Source organism: Canis aureus, chromosome 5, assembly GCF_053574225.1.
Source record: "Canis aureus isolate CA01 chromosome 5, VMU_Caureus_v.1.0, whole genome shotgun sequence".
Lineage (NCBI taxonomy): Eukaryota > Metazoa > Chordata > Mammalia > Carnivora > Canidae > Canis > Canis aureus.
The window spans coordinates 19045071-19069711 of NC_135615.1; the positions used below are offsets into that span (position 1 = coordinate 19045071).

The window sequence follows — 24641 nt, forward strand, 5'->3', positions numbered from 1 at the left end:
TCGCGCCCTGGGCCAAAGGCAGGCACCAAACCGCTGCGCCACCCAGGGATCCCTCGATAGGTCTTCTAAACACAACATAAAATCTCCAAAGAAATGAGAGCTTTAAAGGATACACTGGACCAGATGGATTTCACAGATATCTACAGAACTTTACATCCAGACGCAACTGAATACACATTCTTCTCAAGTGCACATGGAACTTTCTCCAGAATAGACCACATACTGGGTCTCAACCGAAACCAAAAGATTAGGATCGTCCCCTGCATATTCTCAGGCCATAATGCCTTAAAATTAGAACTAAATGACAACAAGAAGCATGGAAGGACTTCAACCACGTGCAGGTTAAGGACCATCTTGCTAAAAGATGAAAGGGTCAACCAGGAAATTAAGGAAGAATTAAAAAGATTCATGGAAACTAATGAGAATGAAGATACGACCGTTCAAAACCTTTGGGATACAGCAAAAGCAGTCCTGAGGGGGAAACACATCGCAATACAAGCATCCATCCAAAAACTGGAAAGAACTCAAATAAAAGCTAACCTTACATATAAAGAAGCTAGAGAAAAAACAGCAAATAGATCCTACACCCAGCAGAAGAAGAGAGTTAATAAAAATTTGAGCAGACTCAACAAAATCGAGACCAGAAGAACTGTGGAACAGATCAACAAAACCAGGAATAGGTTCTCTGAAAGAATTAATAAGACAGATAAACCATTAGCCAGCCTCATTAAAAAGAAGAGAGGGAAGACTCAAATTAATAAAATCATGATTGAGAAAGGAGAGATCACTACCAACACCAAGGAAATACAAACGATTTTAAAAACATATTATGAGCAGCTATACGCCAATAAATTAGGCAATCTAAAAAAATGGATGCATTTCTGGAAAGCCACAAACTACCAAAACTGGAACAGGAAGAAACAGAAAACCTAAACAGGCCAATAACAAGGGAGGAAATTGAAGCAGTCATCAAAAACCTCCCAAGACACAAAAGTCCAGGGCCAGATGGCTTCCTTGGGGAATTTTATCAAACGTTTAAAGAAGAAACCATACCTAGCCTACTAAAGCTGTTTGGAAAGATAGAAAGGGATGGAGTACTTCCAAATTCGTTCTATGAGGCCAGCATCACCTTAATTCCAAAACCAGACAAAGACCCCACCAAAAAGAAGAATTACAGACCAATATCCCTGATGAACATGGATGCAAAAATTCTCAACAAGATACTAGCGAATAGGATCCAACAATACATTAAGAAAATTATTCACCATGACCAAGTAGGATTTATTCCCGGGACACAAGGCTGGTTCAACACTAGTAAAACAATCAATGTGATTCATCATAGCAGCAAGAGAAAACCCAAGAACCATAGGATCCTCTCATTAGATGCAGAGAAAGCATTTGACAAAATCAGCATCCATTCCTGATCAAAACTCTTCAGAGTGTAGGGATAGAGGGAACATTCCTCAACATCTGAAAAGCCATCTATGAAAAGCCCACAGCAAATATCATTCTCAATGGGGAAGCACTGGGAGCCTTTCCCCTAAGATCAGGAACAAGACAGGGATGTCCACTCTCACCATTAATATTCAACATAGTACTAGAAGTCCTAGCCCCAGCAATCAGACAACAAAAAGAAACAAAAGGCATTCAAACTGGCAAAGAGGAAGGTAAACTCTCCCTCTTTGCAGATGACATGATACTGTGCATAGAAAACACAAAAGCCTCCACCCCAAGATTGATAGAACTCATACAGCAACTTGGTAGCATGGCAGGATACAAAATCAATGCCCAGAAATCAATGGCATTTCTATACATTAACAATGAGGCTGAAGAAAGAGAAATTAAGGAGTCAATCCCATTTACAATTGCACCCAAAAGCATAAGATACCTAGGAATAAACCTCACCAAAGAGGTAAAGGATCTATACCCTAAACACTATAGAACACTTCTGAAAGAAATTGAGGAAGACACAAAGAGACGGAAAAATATTCCATGCTCATGGATTAGAAGAATGAATATTGTGAAGATGTCAATGTTACCCAGGGCAATTTACACGTTTAACGCAATCCCTATCAAAATACCATGGACTTTCTTCAGAGAGTTAGAACAAATTATTTTAAGATTTGTGTGGAATCAGAAAAGACCCCGAATAGCCAGGGGAATTTAAAAAAAGAAAACCATAGCTGGGGGCATCACAATGCCAGATTTCAGGTTGTACTACAAAGCTGTGGTCATCACGACAGTGTGGTCCTGGCACAAAAACAGACACATAGATCAATGGAACAGAATAGAGAACCCAGAAGTGGACCTTCAACTCTATGGTCAACTAATATTCGATAAAGGAGGAAAGACTATCCATTGGAAGAAAGACAGTCTCTTCAATAAATGGTGCTGGGAAAATTGGACATCCACATGCAGAAGAATGAAACTAGACCACTCTCTTGCACCATACACAAAGATAAACTCAAAATGGATGAAAGATCTAAATGTGAGACAAGATTCCATCAAAATCCTAGAGGAGAACACAGGCAACACCCTTTTTGACTCAGCCACGGTAACTTCTTGCAAGATGGCAAAAGAAACAAAAGCAAAAATGAACTATTGGGACTTCATCAAGATAAGAAGCTTTTGCACAGCAAAGGATACAGTCAACAAAACTAAAAGACAACCTACAGAATGGGAGAAGATATTTGCAAATGACTATCAGATAAAGGGCTAGTTTCCAAGATCTATAAAGAACTTATTAAACTCAACAGCAAAGAAACAAACAATCCAATCATGAAATGGGCAAAAGACATGAACAGAAATCTCACAGAGGGAAGACATAGACATGGCCAACACGCACATGAGAAAATGCTGTGCATCACTCGCCATCAGGGAAATACAAATCAAAACCACAATGAGATACCACCTCACACCAGTGAGAATGGGGAAAATTAACAAGGCAGGAGATCCTGTCACAAATGTTGGAGAGGATGCGGAGAGTAAAGGGAACCCTCTTGCACTGTTGGTGGGAATGTGAACTGGTGCAGCCACTCTGGAAAACTGTGTGGAGGTTCCTCGAAGAGTTAAAAATAGACCTGCCTTATGACCCAGCAATTGCACGGCTGGGGATTTACCCCAAAGATACAGATGCAATGAAATGCCGGGACACCTGCACCCGGATGTTTCTAGCAGCAATGGCCACAATAGCCAAACTGTGGAAGGAGCCTCGGTGTCCATCAGAAGATGAATGGATAAAGAAGATGTGGTTTATGTATACAATGGAATATTCCTCAGCCATTAGAAACGACAAATACCCACCATTTGCTTCGATGTGGAATGAACTGGAGGGTATTATGCTGAGTGAAGTAAGTCAATCGGAGAAGGACAAATGTTATATGTTCTCATTCATTTGGGGAATATAAGGGAAGGGAGAAGAAATGTGTGTGAAATATCAGAAAGGAAGACAGAACATAAAGTCTCCTAACTCTGGGAAACGAACTAGGGGTGGTGGAAGGGCAGGAGGGCGGGGGGTGGGGGTGAATGGGTGATGGGCACTGAGGGGGGCACTTGACGGGATGAGCACTGGGTGTTATTCTGCATATTGGCAAATTGAACACCAATAAAAAATAAATTTATTATATATATATATAAAAAAAGAAATAGCTTCAGGTTACAGCACAGAATCCACCAGAGTCAGACTACAGGGGTTCAAGGGAAGCTCCATCACCTAACCAGCTGTGTAACTGGAGTCAAATCCCTGCCTTATTCTAATCTTCATCCCCATTTTGAAACGATGAAGATTAATATGTATCTCTTAGGGTTGCTGGGAGAACTAAACAAGGGTTTTAAGACTTTGAAAAGCACATGGAACCATAGTAATGAATTGATAAATAAGGGATTTCTTTGGTTTGTTTTAACTATTCTTAAAAACATTTTGTACTGTATCCATGAAGTAATAAGACTGGGATGCTACGGAAAAGGAACAGATACGCTCTAGCCCACACACCGCCCCCCCCCCCCAAAAATAATTGAATTGAAATTATGAAAATTCTTTAAAAATTAGAGAAATAAAAACAAAAGTTGAGGATCCATCTCAGAAAGCAAAATCTGATTAAAAAACAAAAAAGTAAGGCCTACTAAACCAGAATGATCAACTTGCACCTAAAATAACTTCCAGAAAGAGGAGAGGGAATAAAATCACTCAGGAAATAAGAACTGAAGAACACAAGTGTCCAAATGGAAAAGGCCCAGGGGATCTAAGCACCACAATGACCACAACAATAACAGATGTGTATAAACAACCCCCAACACTGACACTATGCAATTCCTGCCTCAACCCATGTTTGCCTGATTTTCTTAAACAACCTTCATATCTCATTGAACTCTGTAGTCACTTCTTAAATGAGCCATCCCTAGAATGTAAGCAAATGCTTCCAACACACACCCCCTATTATATGCTCTAAGAAGTAAAAACCTGATTTTATCACGGTTGTAATTTAACACTTATTTAAGTATTATCTGAGTATTGATTTCAAGAGTTGCATGGCTGAGGACCACCATGCCTGCTTTTTGCCATCGTTTGCCCTTCACTGAATATAGTACAATATGCAGTTAAGTACTTTTTATACAAATTAGCTTTATAATAAAATCACTGATTCCTTGGAAATACAGTGCATTATCAACCATAAATACCTCTGCCACAAAGTTCTGTGCCTCTTTACATGACATAAGGACATACTGCAAGTTTTGGATATTGTTCTAACCTGAATTTTTTATTTTTTATTTTTTTTATTTTTTATTTTTTTTAATTTATGATAGTCACACAGAAAGAGAGAGAGAGAGAGAGAGAGGCAGAGACACAGGCAGAGGGAGAAGCAGGCTCCATGCACCGGGAGCCCGACGTGGGATTCGATCCCGGGTCTCCAGGATCGCGCCCTGGGCCAAAGGCAGGCGCCAAACCGCTGCGCCACCCAAGGATCCCTGAATTTTTTATTTTTAAGCAATCAGTGGCATAACTGACAAGTTCCTTGAAGGAAGTCTCAAATTTCCTAAAGGAATGTGCACCATCTAGTGGAAGAACACAAGATTTATTTCTTTTTATAATAAATTTTTTATTGGTGTTCAATTTCCCAACATACAGAAAACCCAGTGCTCATCCCGTCAAGTGCTCCCCTCAGTGCCCGTCACCCATTCACCCCCACCCCCCACCCTCCTCCCGTCCACCATCCCTAGTTCGTTTCCCAGAGTTAGGAGTCTTTATGTTCTGTCTCCCTTTCTGATATTTCCCACACACTTCTTCTTCCTTCCCTTATATTCCCTTTCACTATTATTTATATTCCCCAAATGAATGGGAATATATAATGTTTGTCCTTCTCCGATTGACTTACTTCACTCAGCATAATACCCCCCAGTTCCATACACGTTGCAGCAAATGGTGGGTATTTGTCGTTTCTAATGGCTGAGTAATAATATTCCATTGTATACATAAACCACATCTTCTTTATCCATTCATCTTTCGATACATGCCAGATTTCAGGTTGTACTACAAAGCTGTGGTCATCAAGACAGTGTGGTACTGGCACAAAAACAGACACATAGATCAATGGAACAGAATAGAGAACCCAGAAGTGGACCCTGAACTTTATGGTCAACTAATATTCGATAAAGGAGGACAGACTATCAATTGGAAGACAGCCTCTTCAATAAAAGGACACAAGATTAAAAGTCAATTCTCTAAACTCACTAAGCACACAACAGTGTCCTAGTGACCTATCAAATATTTATTCAAGTTAGAAACCAAAGATGCATATCAATTTCGTTAACTAGTGACACTCAAATTTTGGTCTTCTGTATAATTTGTAGCATACCAATTTAAATGAAATTTATAACTAAAATTTATTCCTATTTTTTCCTTATTTTTTATAATAAATTTATTTTTTATTGGTGTTCAAATTGCCAACATACGGAACACCCAGTGCTCATCCCGTCAAGTGCCCCCATCAGTGCCCGTCACCCATTCACACACCTCCCGCGCCCACCTCCCTTTCCACCACCCCTAGTTCGTTTCCCAGAGTTTGGAGTCTTTATGTTCTGTCTCCCTTTCTAGTATTTCCCACACATTTCTTCTCCCTTCCCTTCTATTCCCTTTCACTATTATTTATATTGCCCAAATGAATGAGACCATATGTTTGTCCTTCTCCGACTGACTTATTTCACTCAGCATAATACCCTCCAGTTCCATCCACGTTGAAGCAAATGGTATTTGTCATTTCTTTTTTTTTTTATAATAAATTTATTTTTTATTGGTGTTCAATTTCCCAACATACAGAATAACACCCAGTGCTCATCCCATTAAGTGCCCCCCTCAGTGCCCATCACCCATTCACCCCCACCCCCCGCCCTCCTGCCATTCTACCACCCCTAGTTCGTTTCCCAGAGTTAGGAGTCTTTATGTTCCTGTCTCCCTTTCTGAGATTTCCCACACATTTCTTCTCCCTTCCCTTATATTCCCCAAATGAATGAGAACATATAACATTTGTCCTTCTCCGATTGACTTACTTCACTCAGCATAATACCCTCCAGTTCATTCCACATCGAAGCAAATGGTGGGTATTTGTCGTTTCTAATGGCTGAGGAATATTCCATTGTATACATAAACCACATCTTCTTTATCCATTCATCTTCTGATGGACACCGAGGCTCCTTCCACAGTTTGGCTATTGTGGCCATTGCTGCTAGAAACATCCGGGTGCAGGTGTCCCGGCATTTCATTGCATCTGTATCTTTGGGGTAAATCCCCAGCCGTGCAATTGCTGGGTCATAGGGCAGGTCTATTTTTAACTCTTCGAGGAACCTCCACACAGTTTTCCAGAGTGGCTGCACCAGTTCACATTCCCACCAACAGTGCAAGAGGGTTCCCTTTACTCTCCGCATCCTCTCCAACATTTGTGGCAGGATCTCCTGCCTTGTTAATTTTCCCCATTCTCACTGGTGTGAGGTGGTATCTCATTGTGGTTTTGATTTGTATTTCCCTGATGGCGAGTGATGCACAGCATTTTCTCATGTGCGTGTTGGCCATGTCTATGTCTTCCCTCTGTGAGATTTCTGTTCATGTCTTTTGCCCATTTCATGATTGGATTGTTTGTTTCTTTGCTGTTGAGTTGAGTAAGTTCTTTATAGATCTTGGAAACTAGCCCTTTATCTGATAGTCATTTGCAAATATCTTCTCCCATTCTGTAGGTTGCCTTTTAGTTTTGTTGACTGTATCCTTTGCTGTGCAAAAGCTTCTTATCTTGATGAAGTCCCAATAGTTCATTTTTGCTTTTGTTTCTTTTGCCTTCGTGGATGTATCTTGCAAGAGTTTACTGTGGCTGAGTTCAAAAAGGGTGTTGCCTGTGTTCTCCTCTAGGATTTTGATGGCATCTTGTCTCACATTTAAATCTTTCATCCGTTTTGAGTTTATCTTTGTGTATGGTGCAAGAGAGTGGTCTAGTATCATTCTTCTGCATGTGGATGTCCAATTTTCCCAGCACCATTTATTGAAGAGACTGTCTCTCTTCAAATGGATAGTCTTTCCTCCTTTATCAAATATTAGTTGACCATAGAGTTGAAGGTCCACTTCTGGGCTCTCTATTCTGTTCCATTGATCTATGTGCCTGTTTTTATGCCAGGACCACACTGTCCTGATGACCACAGCTTTGTAGTACAACCTGAAATCTGGCATTGTGATACCCTCAGCTATGGTTTTCTTTTTTAAAATTCCCCTGGCTATTCGGGGTCTTTTCTGATTCCACACAAATCTTAAAATAATTTGTTCTAACTCTCTGAAGAAAGTCCATGGTATTCTGTTAGGGATTGCGTTAAACGTGTAAATTGCCCTGGGTAACATTGACATCTTCACAATATTCATTCTTCTAATCCATGAGCATGGAATATTTTTCCGTCTCTTTGTGTCTTCCTCAATTTCTTTCAGAAGTGTTCTATAGTTTTTAGCCCACAGCAAATATAATTCTCAATGGGTAACCACTGGGAGCCTTTCCCCTAAGATCAGGAACAAGAAAGGGATGTCCACTCTCACCACTGCTATTCAACATTGTACTGGAAGTCCTAGCCTCAGCAATCAGACAACAAAAAGACATTAAAGGCATTCAAATTGGTAAAATTTATTCTGCAGGCTGTCCATTAAGACCATTTAATTTATTAGCATTTGGCTGAACTAAACACAGAAATGACAAGGAGAAAAAAAGCAATTGTGGCTGCAATAGTACAAAAGAAAAGAAGTCCCGCAATGTGCAAAAGAAACAAGTTATAATTAAAATGCTAATTGCAAAAAAAAATGAAATGCTAATTGCATATGGAATACACTGTTTGATACATGATAGGCCACTTCTTTTGGCTAAAAAGGGTATAAATCAGACGATATGGCGGGGGGTGTGTGACATACATGTTATACTTTGATACTGAAAACCCTTGCTTGTTAAGTAAAAATAAGCTCATGAAATTCATTAAGAAAACAAAGGAATCTGAAAGTAACATAGAGATACTGGCCTTCTGTCTTATTAGTGCTGAGAGAGAACACGAAATGGACAAGGTCTGACCCAAGATGGCACACTATCCTGCTATTCTATTACTCCAGAATAATCACATCAAACAGTGAGCTCTGGGGATCCCTGGGTGGCTCAGCGATTTGGTGCCTGCCTTTGGCCCAGGGTATGATCTTGGGAGTCCTGGGATCGAGTCCCACATCTGGCTCCCTGCGTGGACCCTGCTTCTCCCTCTGCCTGTGTTTCTGCCTCTCTCTCTGTATCTATCACTCTCATAAATAAATAAATAAAATCTTTAAAAAACCCATTAAAAAACAGTGAGATCTTTTAGTTCATGCCAGCCTTTCTCAGGCCTCACCCCAGCAGTTAGAAGAGGAGTACATGTCTATCAAGAAAGACCTAATAAAAGATACATAGTTTTGACAAGAATATAAACGTTAATTTTTTACAGTGCAACTCCCAGACCAAAAGCAGCTACTTAAAAAGAACTACATGGGGGATCCCTGGGTGGCTCAGCGGTTTAGCGTCTGCCTTTGGCCCGGGGCGTGATCCTGGGGTCTCGGGATCAAGTCCCACATCGGGCTCCAGGCATGGGCCTGCTTCTCCCTCCTGTGTCTCTGCCTCTCTCTGTCTCTATGTCTATCATAAATAAATAAATCTTTAAAAAATAAAATAAAATAAAAAGAACTACATGGAAAGTTAATTACATCTGCTTTACCCTCTACATCACTAATCTATACTGTCAGAAAAACAGATTTAAAATATAACATGGTGAAGGCACTCCTCAGAATTAAATAGGGGAACAATGGTCATAACTCACAAAAGTTAGTGGTATGTGACACTGAAGATTGATTACCTCACTCCTACTGTGGACACCACATGTCCTCTGAGAACTATGCTCCCCATTTCTGCACTCCTGGGCCCCCATGCGAGAGCTTCCACCATTTGGAACAGCGCCTGTGACCAACGGGGAGTGCACGGGTGGAGAAATGTAGCAGACAGTGCGCTGGCCCTCAAAGACTTCTGCCTTGAAGTGACACACTTCACTTCTGTTCACATTTCATTGACATTAGTCAAGTCACGTGACCATAAGTAACATAACCTTATATGTGTCTGTGAACAGCAAATATCAGACAGTATACGGCAGGATGGATAGATGCTTACAACAATATACAAAATTAATTTTGATTCCAAGTGAATCGTCTGAAAGAAATTTTAGGTTATACACACAAAAGCCTATGATTTCACTTCTGGCATGCAAGGTAGGTACCACTATTATCATCATTCACATATAAGGAACAGAGGTGCCACGAGGTCAGACAATGAGGTATTATCATCACACTGTTGGCATGATATTCTTGGCACAGCCAGAATCCAAGTCCAAGCAATGTAGCTCCACAGCCCCGGCCCTGAACTACCATCGCAGATGTGTGTGCACCAGAATGGAGAGCCCGGGGATCTGCACACACGGAATACTCCTTACTACACCCAATCAACCATATAGCTAAGGCACTCCAAGAGAGGTGACTAGACAAACACAATGACAATTAAATGACCTCAAGAATGAAAGAAAAAGGAACAAATGAAAAGAGAAAAGAGGCAGCAAAAGGTCCAAACGTGACCTGGATGAATAATGAAAGGTGTCCTGGAGGTTGCAGGATCCCTCCCTCTAGAAATTACTTTTAGTGCCTTGAGCCACAGACCAGACTCTCTCCTTCACTCATTGAGTGGTAGCTGAGTCCCTAAGGGACCAAACTAAACTTCAAGGAGTACTACTCAGTCCCTCCTCCACCCAAATCAAATGGAGTTGTTGCCAAAAGTTCACTTGTAATTCTATCCTAGATTCTGGGACACATATTCCTGTTGATACTGTGAATATGGTGGGGATGTCTCCAAGTCAGCCCATAAAAGCAGGTTTCAATCCATCCTATGAGGGGTGTCTGGGGGGCTCATGCAGTTAAGCATCTGCCTTCAGCTCAGGTCATGATCTCAGAGCCCTGGAGAGGAGCCCCACATCAGGTGCTCAGCGGGGAGTCAGTCACCTTCTCTCTCTCCCTCTGCCACTTCTTACCTGCTCATTCTCTCTCTCTCTCTCTCTCTCTCTCTCTCTCTCGTAAATAAACTGTTTTAAGAAAAAATATCTACCCTGTGAGATTCTACCTCAACCTTGACTTTTCTTCCAGAAAACAGAACTTGTGTTTCTATAGCCCTTTTCACACAACTCAGAGAAGCGTGGACCTAGCCTCTGTACAATCGCCACATCCCATTCCATCTCGGCCCTGAGGAACAGGCCACTCCCTTTTACCATCTGGGTCCACAATGAATTGTGGTCAATGTACTCCGAGAACCAGTGCAGAATGTCAGGCCCACACTCATGACCAAACACCTTCCCGGCAACAGGACATGAACTACCACCTGCCCTGGCAATAAAGCAAGGGTTCCGAAAACCACACAGTCCAGAGACTGAGGTGATAACGGGAGATGAAGTGGGGTACTGCTAACGCCAACACAAGGCTCGGCAAGCCAGTCACTTCCGGTCATGTACAATCACCTGTAGGATGATTTGGCAAAGCTGAATACAGTGGGAGACACACATCTTTGTGCCCCAACAAATCCACTGTTAGGTAGAATAGCTCAGGAGCTGGATATTTCCCTACTAGAATTCCTGGTCTCTGGAGATGGAGAATAACAGGAATCACCTCCACAAGGGAAGTGAGAACTGCCTTCCTGCCTCCACTCATTCCAGGCAATCAACTACCTGCTCTTATGTGATACTCAGGAGGAAACATCCCACGTGCAATTTTGTAGAGCAAATAGACTCCCTGTTATTAAATTAGGAATCCATCCAAAAGTAAGGTGACTGTTCTGCAACGAAGCATAGTTGAATAAGCACTTAAGTCTCACACTAACTTTCAGAAGGCAGCTGATGTGTTACGCTGAACACAGACTACCTCGGTAGGAGACAGCCCCATCAAGCAACCATTTTGGGACATCTGTAAGAAGAGAAACTAAGCATTTCCAATGACAACCTGGCTCCTAATCACTCAGCCCCAGTCCCACGCAGATCTCTAAGAAGGGCTACATATGGCCTCTGTCTTGAGAGTTTGAATTACAAGGCAACTGTTTACTCAGGGTCTCAGGAATTCCTATCTTTGGCAGATTTTACCTGTTTCTGTGCCAGAAAAAAATGTCAACTATAATGTAAGAAATACGGTGGTCTGCTTCCTCCAACACAGCTGGCTGAACAATTACCTTGACTGGCCAAGGAGCATTACCAGCTGCTGATGCCCAGGTCTCCACTCTGTCAGACCAGGTGGCCATGGATCATTTGCAACATCTGGCTATCTTTTCCCTTTCCTCCCACCAAGGCAAATAGGACTGCAGAGGCAAGTAACATAACCACCCCAACCGGGTTATTCTCTGAACCTAACACCACCTCTCCCCTCTCGAACAGTACAATTTGTTTCTAACAAGCCCTGTACCCCCCCAAGAATCTTATAAAATATTCTTTTGAATCTCACTTACTACTATGTAAATCTCACCTTCCCTCCTCCACTACTTTGCTTCTCCTTGCTTCTAGATTCAAATAAAAGAGGAAAACAAAGGCCTTTGCAGAAAATAAGTTTATAAAACCACTGCTCAAAACATGATCTCTCTCTCTCTTTCTCTCTAATAGCTTGGCTGTATCAATTATCTTGGAAATAACTCTTTTCCAAGCAACACTCATTGGTGCTAATTAGTAAGAAAATTGGAGTTACTGAAAGATGAAGATCACACATAAACTTCAAATTGGTCTTTCATTTTCTAATGTTTCATGCTTGGAAATATAAATATAAATAAGTTCTTGTTAATAGGTTACTTTCTGAGCATCTGTTCAAGACTTACTTGTAGACGCAGACAAAGAAGACTTCCACTTTTAAAATTCTACCTAAATCGCAAGTATGAAAATCTTCACAAACTCACATGAATATCGAGATTTAAAATAAACTAATTATCCATCATATCTTCCTCCCTCTGGTCAACTACCCTGTCCATAACTTTGTGTGTTTCATTAAAAACAACATTCCAGGCTATCTTTTCCAAAGGAGAAACTGAATATTTCCAATTACAAATATAATTTGGCAGGGAGTTGGTATTCATAATATTTTTTTTTAATTTTTATTTATTTATGATAGTTACAGAGCGAGAGAGAGGCAGAGACACAGGCAGAGGGAGAAGCAGGCTCCATGCACCGGGAGCCCGATGTGGGATTCGATCCCGGGTCTCCAGGATCACGCCCTGGGCCAAAGGCAGGCGCCAAACCGCTGCGCCACCCAGGGATCCCGGGAGTTGGTATTCAAAATACACAACGAATTCTTTACAAACCAGCAATGAAAATAAGAACCAAATGATAAAACTAGGTAAAGCGAGACTTTTGGTTTCAGCTCAGATCATTAGGGAGAATGAACGTCACAGAGCAAACTGCCTCTCGGAAATCAGAAAAAAACAGAGGAATAGAGAGATTCATGGCCAAGATCAGCTTAGCAAAGCAGAAGCCGGTGGAGCCAGAAGCTTGTAGGAAAACAAAAATGGTAACTCTGATGAATTGATGGTGACTGGATGCGGAAGTCTGAGAGTCAAAAACCTCCTGAGCCCCAGTCCTAGGGGAGGAGGCCCCTGCACGTTCCTTGCACCAAATTCTCATAGTGAAGACTGGAGAAAAATCCCCTTGGGTTTGCAATAGAAGAATAGAGAAACAATCATTTTGAAATACGTTAAGTCAAGAGCTTTTTCCGTAACCGAGGCCTGCCCTCTGAGAAAAGCAGCTTTAAATAGAGCCCTATTGGACCTGGGGAAAGAGCTGTAAGGTGAACTCCAGCCCCTGCTAGCCTTCCTGACCCAACTAAGGAAGGAGGGGAAAAAGGAGGCTAAGAAATGCTTATAGGAGTCAGCAGAGCCCAGGACTCAGGCCCACTAAATAACGGACACTTAACCATCAAGATCACAAGAACAACTCCCCACCAATGGGGTGCCAGTGAAACTACAGTGGTCATAGCTGAGAGATGCACATCAAAGACCTCAAGAGAGTTCCTTAAAGAGCCAGAGGAGGAGGCAGGGAACGGGAGAGACACGAAGGTTTCCGAAGCCTCTGACACTGACAGCTATAGCAAACATTCAACACAACCTAACCTCTAGCTGGCTTAACATAAAAGCTCACACTAAAAGCTGGATTATATCAGTTCCTATTACCCAATAACTATGTCCAATTTTCAACAAAAATAATTACAAGACATGATAAGAGAGAAACACAGTTTGAAGAGATAAAGCAATCATAAGAATCAGACTCAGATATGACACAGATTTATGGAAGCAGGAGAAATACGGAGATTAAAATAAGTCTGATGAATATGCTAATGCCTTAGCGGATTAATATGCTAATGTGAGATGGAAACTCAGAGAGAATTAAAGTGAAATGCGAGAAACCAAGAACAGTGTAACAGCAATGAAGGCTGCCTTTGGACGTGGCCAAGGGAAAAATCAGTAAGGTCGAAAATATGTTCATGGAAATTCCCAAAAGTGAAATGCAAAAAGAAACAAAATATCCAATAACTGTGGAACAATGCAAAAAGTATAGCAAACACATGATGGAAAACACCAGAAGGAGAACAAAGAGAGGAAGGAGAAGAAATATTCAAAGTAATAATAGCTGAAAATTCTCCAATATTAATGATAAAACACCAGACCACATACCCAGGAAGCTCAGAGAACACCAAACAGAATAAATGCCAAAAAGATCTACATCTTGCACTAATACTCAAACAGCAAAAACCAAAGATAAAGATACTGAAAAGAGCCAGAGGGGAGAAAAAAGCACCTTATCTACAGAGGACGAGGATAAGAAATACATCAGACACCTCATCAGAGATCATGCAAGCAAGAACAGAGAGGGTGCAGGTAAAAAAAGGTTAAAAAGAAAAACCCACCACCTAAGAATTCTGTAGCTGGTGAAATTGTACTTCAAAAGTGAAAAGAGGACCCCTGGGTGGCTCAGCAGTTGAGCGCCTGCCTTCAGCCCAGGGCGTGATCCTGGGAACCCGGGATCGAGTCCCATGTCCGGCTCCCTGCATGGAGCCTGCTTCGCCATCTGCCTGTGTCTCTGCCTCTCTCTCTATCTCTCTCTGTCTCTCATGAATAAATAAATAAAATCTTAAAAAAATAAAAATAAAAAACAAAAAAAAGTGAAAAGAAATAAAAACAAAACACTCAAATAAACCCAAGGAATTTACACTCAGCAGACTTGTCTTGCAAAAAGTATTAAAACCAGCGTGCTGGGATCCCTGGGTGGCGCAGCGGTTTGGCGCCTGCCTTTGGCCCAGGGCGCGATCCTGGAGACCCGGGATCGAATCCCACGTCGGGCTCCCGGTGCATGGAGCCTGCTTATCCCTCTGCCTGTGTCTCTGCCTCTCTCTCTCTCTCTCTGTGACTATCATAAATAAATAAAAATTAAAAAAAAAAAATTTTTTTAAAAAAACCAGCGTGCTGAGTTCTTAAGGAATATGACAAAGTGAAGTCAATTAAAGCAATGTTATAAAGGATGGGGAAAAAAGGAATTGAATATATTCTCCTATAAGGCAACTGCACTACCTGTGAAAAGGTGTAATGTTATTTCAGAGTGGACCTGGATTAGTTAGAAATGAATATAACAAACTGTAGGGCAAGCACAAAAAATTCTTTTAAAGAAGTATATGGACAGGGTTGTCTGGGGGCTCGGTTGGTTCAAGCGTCTACCTTCAGCTCACATCATGACTCCAAAGTCCTGCAATAGAGCCCTGCATTGGGCTCAGTGGGGAGTCTGATTATCCTTCTCTCCTGCTTCTCCCCCTGCTCCTTCTCTCTCTCTCTCTCTCTCTCAAAACTAAAATCTTTAAAAAGAAAAAAGTATATGAATATGCTAAGAAAGAATGGAATCCCATAAAATGTTAACCTAAAAGCAGAGACGGAAGAGAAAGAGAGGGTGATAAAAATATAAAAAAGAACAACTGTAATGAGTGAAAATCAGTTGCAAACATGGTGAATATTAACCCAACTACAGCAACAATTACCTAAAATGTGGATGGTCTAAATATGCCAATTAAAACAAGAGACTGGAGGTGCCTGGATGGCTCAGTGATTGAACATCTGCCTTCCACTCAGGTCGTTAATACTGGGGTCCTGGGATCCAGTCCCACATAAGGCCCCCTGCTCAGTGGGGAGCCTGGTTCCCCTCTGCCTAGGTCTCTGCCTCTCCTTCTATGTCTTTGGTGACTAAATAAATTAAATCAAGCAAGCAAGCAATCAAACCAGAGACTGCAAGAGCAGATAAAAAGATCCAACTATATGCCGTCTACAAGATACCTACTTTAAATAGAAGTACAGGGATCCCTGGGTGGCGCTGCGGTTTAGCGCCTGCCTTTGGCCCAGGGCGCGATCCTGGAGACCCGGGATCGATCGGGCTCCCGGTGCATGGAGCCTGCTTCTCCCTCTGCCTGTGTCTCTGCCTCTCTCTCTCTCTCTCTCTCTCTCTCTCTCTGTGACTATCATAAATAAATAAAAAAATTTAAATAGAAGTACAAGGTAGAAGAGAAGTAAAGGAAGGGGGAAAGAAACCAGGCCTACACCACCCAAAAGAAAGCTGAAGAACCCATATCAATTTCAGACAAGGCAGATGGCAGAATGAGGAAAATTCTCAGGGATAAAAGAAGGTATTACACAGTGAAAAAGGGATCAATTCTCTGAGAACACAGAACACTCCTTACTGTGTATGTATGTGCCTAACAAGAGAGGGTCAAAATACATGAGGCAGAACTGATAACATCCAAGGAGTCATGGATAAACACACTAGCACCTTTAGAAACTTCTATAGCCTTCTACACAATAATTGACAGACCCACTAGGCAGAACATCAGTGCGGATACAGTTGAACACAACAGCACCAACTAGTCTAACACTTCATCTAACACAGCACTACACAGTCTTCACAAACTCACGCAGAACCAGACAGACCACATCCTGGCCATAAAACACACTGTAACTATCTAAAAGAATGGAAATCACACACCATTAGCTTAGACCACATGGAGTTAAGTAAGAGAAATATAGCAGGAGAATCTCCATACATTTGGAAATTAAATAAATGAGTTAAAGTTGAAGCACTGAGAGAAATTTTTAACTATTCTGAACTAAATGGAAATACAACTTATGCAAATTTGTGGAAGGCTGCAAAGGAGTGGTTAGAGGAAGATTTCAGCATTGAAGGCATATGTTAAAGAGAGAGAGAGAAGAGAACACTAAAATCAGTAACTTAAGCTTCTACCTTAGGAAACAAGAACAAGAAGAGCCAGAAGAAAAGGAAGAATAAAATAGAAATCTGTGGAATTGAAACAGGCAAACATGGCTAGGTGGCTCAATCGGATAAGCATCTGAATCTTGGATTTGGCTCAGGTCATAATCTCAGGGTCATAAGATTGAGCCCTGAGTCAGGCTCTATACTCAGCAGGTGAGTCTGCTTGAGATTCTCTCTCTCTCTCTTCCTCTCCTTCTCCTCTGCTCATTCTCTCTCTCTTTCTCAGAGGAAAGGAAAGGAAAAAGGAAAAAGGAAAAAGGAAAAAAGAAAGGAAAGGAAAGGAAGGAAGACGCCCAGATGGCTCAGCGGTTGGGTGCATGATCCTGGATTCCTGGGATCCAGTCCCACATCCAGCTCCCTGCATGGAGCCTGCTTCTCTCTCTGCCTATGTCTCTGCCTCTCACTCTCTCTGTGTCTCTCATGAATAAATACATAAAATCAAGAGGGAAGGAAGGAAAGGAAGGAAAGGGAAGGAAGGGAGGGAGGGAAGGAAGGGAGGGAGGGAAGGAAGGGAGGGAGGGAGGGAGGGAGGGAGGGGAGAGAGAGAGGAAAGCAATTGGGAAAAAAACAACAAAGTCAAAAGCTGGTTCTTTAAGATCATTCATAAAATTGGTAAACCTACAGCCAGGCTAGCCAAGAAAAAATGAGAAAAGAGACAAATTACTAATATCAGAAATGAAAGAAGAGTCGTCGCTATGGCTCCCATGGAGATTAAAAATTAAAGGTAACAATAATCCTATGCCCTCAAATTTGAGGATTTACATGACACGCACCAATTCCGTAAAAGACACAAGTAACAAAAACTCCTACACAAAGAGAAATAGGTGATCTAAATAGGCCTATACCTAAAAGAGAAATTAAATCAATAATTAGTAACCTTCCTCAACAGCAAGCACTGAGCCCTGACGGCTTCACTGGCAAAAATAAGAAGAAGACATTATACCAATTCTCAAACTCTTTCAGAGAAAATAAAACAGAGGCTATACTTCCAACTCATTCTATAAGGCCAGCCTTATCCTACTATCAAAACCAGATAAAGACAGCAGAAGAAGGAAAACTATAGTAGTCTATACTTTCTATAAAGATATAGACTACTATATAGTCTATAGACATATAGACTACTATATCTCTTATGAACAGAGATGAAAAACTCTTCAAAAAAATTTGAAAAATTTCAAATCAAATTCAACAACATATAATATGGATGCTATACCAAAACCAATGTTTTTTTTTTTCCAGGAATGCACAGGCTGTATAATATGCAGAAGTATTAGTGTAAACCATCACTCCAACAAGATAAAAAATATCTATTTGATCATATCAACAGATGCCAAACAATTATTAAGAAAAATCCAACACGTATTCATGATAAAAGTTACCACCAAACTGGGAATAGAGGGGACTTCCTCAACTTGATAAACAACATGTATAAAATACCTAGAGCAAACCTACTTAATGGTGAAAAACTACATTCTTTCCCTCTAAGATCAGGAACAAGGCAAGGATATTCCCCTCTTACCACTAGTAAAGATTCAGTACTTAAGAAGAAGTCCTAGCTAATCCTCTAGGAAGGGAAAAGAAAAGAAAAGATTTACATATGGGGAAGGAAAAGGTAAAACTGCCTTTGTTCAGAGACAACATGACTATGTATGTAGAAAATCCTAAAGAAACAACGAAAAAAACTCTGGGAACTAGTAAGTGATTATAGCAATGATTCAGGATGCAAACTTCATGTACAAATATCAATTACTTTCCTATATACCTGTGTTCTATGAAAGAGAGAAGAAAAAGGCTGACAAGTCCACCTTGATGAGAAATGGCTTCTTAAGGGGACTTATGGACAGAAGTGTGTCTTGGGAGGCTGAAAAATTAGTAGATCTCCACAACCCCACCTCCAGTGAGACCTGTTTTGGGGCCCAAAAAGCTGGCGGGTAACTGCTGGAAGCCCACCCAGGAGGAAATGCTTGAAAATCATAATCCTATCTCTAAAGCAGATGAAGGACATTCATGGGTGTACTTAAGGGTGTGACCAGACAAAGAGAAAGAATATGAGAGGGACCTGTGCTCCAGAAGGCTTCAGGCCACAGAGAGCCATCAGCATGGTGGGTCTGCCCAAGATAGCATTGTTCACACTGCCAATGAACAATGGGAATTTGAAATTCAAAACAAAATACCATTTACATTAGTGCCCAATCTAACAAAAAGTGTACAGAATCTCAATTCGTATAAAACTCAGCTGATGAGGAGCCCGGGTGGCTCAGCGGTTTAGCACCGCCTTCAGCCCAGGATCTGATCCTCGAGACCCAGGATCAAGTCCCACGTCGGGCTCCCTGCTTCTCTCTCTGCCTGTGTCTCTGCCACTCTCTCTCTCCCTCTGTGCTCTCTGTGTCTCTCATGAATAAATAAATATTTTTAAAAACTCATTTGAAAGAAATCAAAGATGATCTCCATAAATAAATTCCATGTTTACGGACAAGAATACATAATATGATCAAGATGTCAATTCTTCCCAACTTGGTTTATATATACAACACAACCCCAACCCAAATCCTAGCAAGTTATCACATATATATGACAAACTCATTCTCAATTTTACATGAATAGGCAAAAAAAAAAAAAAAACAGAACAGCTGACACAATATTGAGAAATACAAAGTCAAAGGACTGACACCAACCAATTTCAAGATTTCCTATAAAGCTTCAGTAATAAAGACACAGCAGTATTGGTCAAAGAACAGAAAAACAGGGATCCCTGGGTGGTGCAGCAGTTTAGCGCCTGCCTTTGGCCCAGGGCGCGATCCTGGAGACCTGGGATCGAATCCCACGTCGGGCTCCCGGTGCATGGAGCCTGCTTCTCCCTCTGCCTGTGTCTCTGCCTCTCTCTCTCTCTGCGTGTGTGTGACTATCAAAAATAAATAAAAATTTACAAAAAAAAAAAAAAAAAACATCTGTAGAACATAACAGAGCTCATAATAAAACCCACACGAATACAATCAACTGGTCTTTGGCAGAGGAGCAAAGACGATTCAGTGAAGAAAGGCCAGTCTTTTCAAATACTGATGCTAGACAACTGGATATTCACATGCAGAAAATCTTTGAATCTAGGCATAGAACTTACCCCTGTTCACAAAAACGAACTCAAATTAGATCACAGAACTAAATATAAAGACAAATCTGCACAATTCCTGTTTGACTTTGAGCATGGCAAGGAGTTTTTCCATGCAACTCCAAAACCCCAACGTCTGAAAGAGAAATTGCAAGGTTGGACATTATTAAAATTAAAAACTTCTGTTCTGTGAAAGAAACCGTTCAGAGAATGAAGAAACAAGCCACAGAATGGAAAAAAATATTTGCAGAACACGTATCTAATAAACGACACGTATCCACAAAAGACAACTGTTAAAACTCAATGATAAGGGAAAAACACAACTCCCTTAAAAATAGGCAAAAAATGGAAAAGACACTTCTGTAAATCTAAGACTGTTCTAAAAAGAAGTCTACTATTTCAAAGGTATCTAATGAGAAAACTGTCCAAAGAATCCAAAAAGACGTTTCTGCAAAGATGATACAAAAATAGCCAATAAACACACAAAAAGATAATGAACTTCATCAGTCATCAAGGAAACGTAAACCACAGCAACAAGGAGGTATCATGTCCCACCTTCTTCTAGAAAGGTGAGAACAAAAAAGTCAAACAAAAGCAAGTGTTAGCTAAAACAAGTGTTGGTGGGGCACTTCAGCGGCTCAGTTGGTTACACAGCCGACTCTTGATTTTGACTCAAGTCATGATACCAGGGTCGTGTGAGATTGAGCCCCAAATCAGGGTCTGTGTTCACAAGGAGTCAGCTTGAGATTTCCTCTCTGCCCCTCTCCCTCACCACTGCCCACCTCCCTGCTCGCTCTCTTGCTCTCTCTCTCAAATAAATAAAATCTTTTTTTAAAAAATAGGGTTGACAAGCATACAGAAATCAGAAGCCTCACACACTGCTGGTGAGAATACAAAACAGTGGAGCCACCTTGGGAAACTGCTGGTTCTTCTAAGTGTTAAACACAGACTTAGCACTTAACCCAGCAATTCCGCTCCTACATACATGGCCCCCAGAAATGAAAATATGTCCACATAAATACCTGTATGTGAAGGTTCCTTTTTTTTTTTTTCATTTTGTATTTTTTTTTTCTCCAGGTGGGGTTTTTAACGGTCACTTTCCCACACTCTGGATAATTTTTGATCCCACCACAAGGAGCCCTTGAATTGGCTAATGTGAGAAACTGGGAATGAAGACCCCTTTTAACTGCCATCTTGCCGAGGGAGTCTCCTTTTTTTTGGAAAAAAAAATCGAAAGGTTATTGCGTGAGCCTGGATGAATCCCACTCTCAACCCTCCACGGTCCGACCCACCCCATCTCACCTCATACCCGTTTTTGGCAGGGAGAAGCAGGAGTACGTGGTCCCGAATTCTCCTCCTTCACCTTGTTAAACACTAGAGGGAAAGCCCGCCATGAATGGCAACGATTCACCTTCAAGCTGCCTCCCTTCATCCAACGTTAAAACCCTTTGCACATAAGGCAACGTGGAAGCTGATGTTTTTACTCACCTCGCTGTTTTAAAGCACCATTATGAAGTCAGGTTGTACAGTAATTAACAGTACCTTTTATATATATCTCATATCTGTCATTTATATATATATATATATATACACACACACACATACACATAAACACACACACACACACAAACTGGAAGAGGTAACAGCGGCTTATAGAAATGGATCTTCTTCAAGGTTTCCTGTGTGCTAAGCACCTGAAATACTGCATAAAAGGGTCTTGTGTGATCTGTCTCCCTGCTGCTCATTGGGCTCTGTTCTGCATGACCAGGAATGGTGCTGGCAAGAGAGCTCAGCGGCTGGAAGGAAAGTCTGCTGCTGAGCATCACTATTTTCCACCCCCTGCTTGTGCTCCTATCTGATCAGGCTAGAGAAGACAACAAAACATACATAGTTAGAAAAAAACTCCAATATATAGATTTCTGTAGAATTTCCTTTTTTTTCCCTCCTGTCCTTCCTCTGCAAGGTATTGTTGCTATGTCCTGTTACTGGTTTTTGCTGCAATAAACCCTCTTTGTTTCAATCACAGCAAGAAACAAAAATCCAAACAGAAAACCCCTCTGAAAAGAGTAGAAAACAAAAGGTTTTACCTACAAAAAGGGGAGGGGGAGACAGGAGGGACCTTGGTTTTGTTTTTAAAAAGGACTGAAGATTAACATTGAAAAATCAGGAGATGATGTGCAACCCTTTGTGCAAGGCAAAGCCCTCTGGTACTTCCGCCTCTGGTTTTGTTTTAAATTTCCTTTTTCTCTTCTGCGTGCGGATACTTCTCTCCATCTTCATGTTGTCAGTGTTTTGTTGTGTTTTGTGTTTCCTTGTTTAACTTTGTGTCACTACCTCAGTCTGCCCTCATGTCCCTTACACACAAACAAAATATTCCTTCAGCAGAGCGAAGAGGTGGCGGATGACCGGCACGCTCCACGACCAGCCCAGCAGTCTCTGCGTCGCCAAGTGGCTCATGTTGGAGACATCAGTATAGTGGACAGGGAAGCCAAACACCCTTTCCATTTTAGTGCACCATAAGATGTCCTCTTTCTCATTCATGAAGACGGGGACATGCTGGTCTTTGCCCTGCTTTATGGAGTTCGACCTAGTAGTAATGGTCCTCACTTTGCTGAACTTGGCTATCCAGCCGTGCTCCAGACACTCCTGCAGCTCCAGCTTATCATTCACAGTGGATGCCAATGGCCTCCTGTTCATACCAGGAAGGTTCCCCCAGAAGTAGTGGGCCCTGTGTGCAGCTGACACTTCTTTGGCATTAATCATCATAGGGTTGGACTCGAGAATTCGCGAGATGTCCCTCTTGTCACTAATGCCCATGGCCACCACATTCTCAAAGAGCCGGAAGAAGGGGCGGTCATCTCCCTCCTTGGGCCGCGCATCATGCAGCAGGTGGTAGAACTCAAAGAAGAGCCGGCCAGTGCCCTTGTAGAGTCCTTTATGGGCAGGATTGATGATGGAGAGACCATTGCAAGGACTGCCCCCAATCACCAGATCCAACAGGCCCCACTCCTGGATAGGCTTCTGCGTGACGCTGCAGACGTCCCCAACATACATGATCTTCCCCACCGTGATGGAGTCCTTGCACACCTCGGAGGCGATGTAGCAGTCCACCTGAATCCCCAAATCCTTCAGCACCAGAAGCCCTGTAGCAATTCCATCAAATAGAGACAGCACCCGGATGGGCTTCCTCTTCTCAGCTGGGACAGGCAGGTAAACCTTCATAGGGTCAAATTCCTGGTCGTGGCTGTTGGTGAAGAACACCTGGAGCCATGAGGGCCAGTCGTCCCGCTGCCGCAGTAGCCCGTAAGTGCCCTTGTGCCCACACTTGTAGCAGTTCCAGGGGTCCTCCTTGATGGCTGCCAGGTGGCCCCCAGCCCCAATAAGAGATCCACACCCTCCACACAAAAACACCTGCAGCAGTTATTGTTCCCACACATGAGCACCTTGCGCCCCACCCCCCACAGCAAATGGTGTGGTAGGACTGGTAGCTGTCATCATCGTGGTGATACGTATGCACACTCCAGGAAGCAGTTCTTACAGTTTTGGCACATTTCTCCAACAAAGAGAGGGTGTTCCAGGGTAACGTTGAGGCTCCCACAAGAGATGCAAATGTCCCCGATGTTCCGGCACTTCTGCCGCACTTCGTACACCAGCTGCTCTCTTGTGCGTTCATCAATGATCTTAGGCTTCTCAGTCGTACTCTTTCGGGGCTTTTTGGCTGCTGGGGGTGGTGCATAGGCAGCTGCCTCAGGTTCGACCCACATGTCTGTGTAAACTTCTTTGTAGGGGTTCTTCTCTTCTTCGGGTGGCTTCAGGCCCTTGGGGCCAGAAGGCTGGAACCCTCCAAGAGACCACTCGATCATCTGTTTGTTCTGCACCTCCACGGACTTGGCAGTGTCGCTCTCATCGCTGTCGTGGCACGCTGGGAACAACTTCCCTGCATGGCTACAGGCCACCTGCAGGACTTCATAGATGGCTTTGCGGTACATGGGCTGCTTGTTGTATGTGGCCTGGTGGAAAGCACTGCAGAAGGAGCTCAGCGGCATCAATTTCTCAACACACACCATCAAGAACTTGCCATCTCCAAACCACATGACCCAGCGGGTGCCTTCAGCTCCTCAGCTCCGGCCTGTCATCCACCAAGACACAATGCGGCCTGGCTACCAGGAGAAGCCCCGAAGTTTCCCCCACACCAGCTCCCCAGTGCCAAAGCCCCGGCCGTCCTCGTAGGCCAGCTCATCGTTGGCTGCTTTGGTGGTGTTCTTGTCCCCAGCATCTGCCCCCACGGGCTCAGGTGTGGTGGCCACAGTGGGGGATGCAGGGTTGGTGGGCTGCTGCATTGCAGGAGGACTGGCCTCCTCCACCTTCTGAGACTCCCCAGACCCCTGGTTTTCTTCCACAGCATTCATTACTGCGATCACCTTGGCTTTTCTTCTCAGCCCATAAGGCCACGTGCAGCCCCTCTATGTGAAGATTCTTAGCAGCATTATTCATCATTATTCAGCATTTCTAGGCAATAGGTAGAAATGACCCAAATGTCCAAAGCTGGATAAAGAGGTTAACAAAGCTGGTATATCCATAAATACTACTGGGCCATAGAAAGGTATGAAGTATTGCTACGTATTATCATGCGGATTAAGCTAAG

At 42.4% G+C, this 24641-nt stretch overlaps 1 protein-coding gene and 1 pseudogene across 1 annotated transcript in view; both read right to left on the reverse strand.

Annotated features, from left to right (window-relative positions):
* LOC144313770 (uncharacterized) overlaps positions 1 to 24641 on the reverse strand; it is a 55533-nt gene that overhangs the window by 1940 nt on the left and 28952 nt on the right. The window lies entirely within an intron of this gene.
* On the reverse strand, positions 20211 to 24423 carry LOC144313348 (DNA (cytosine-5)-methyltransferase 3A pseudogene; annotated as a pseudogene).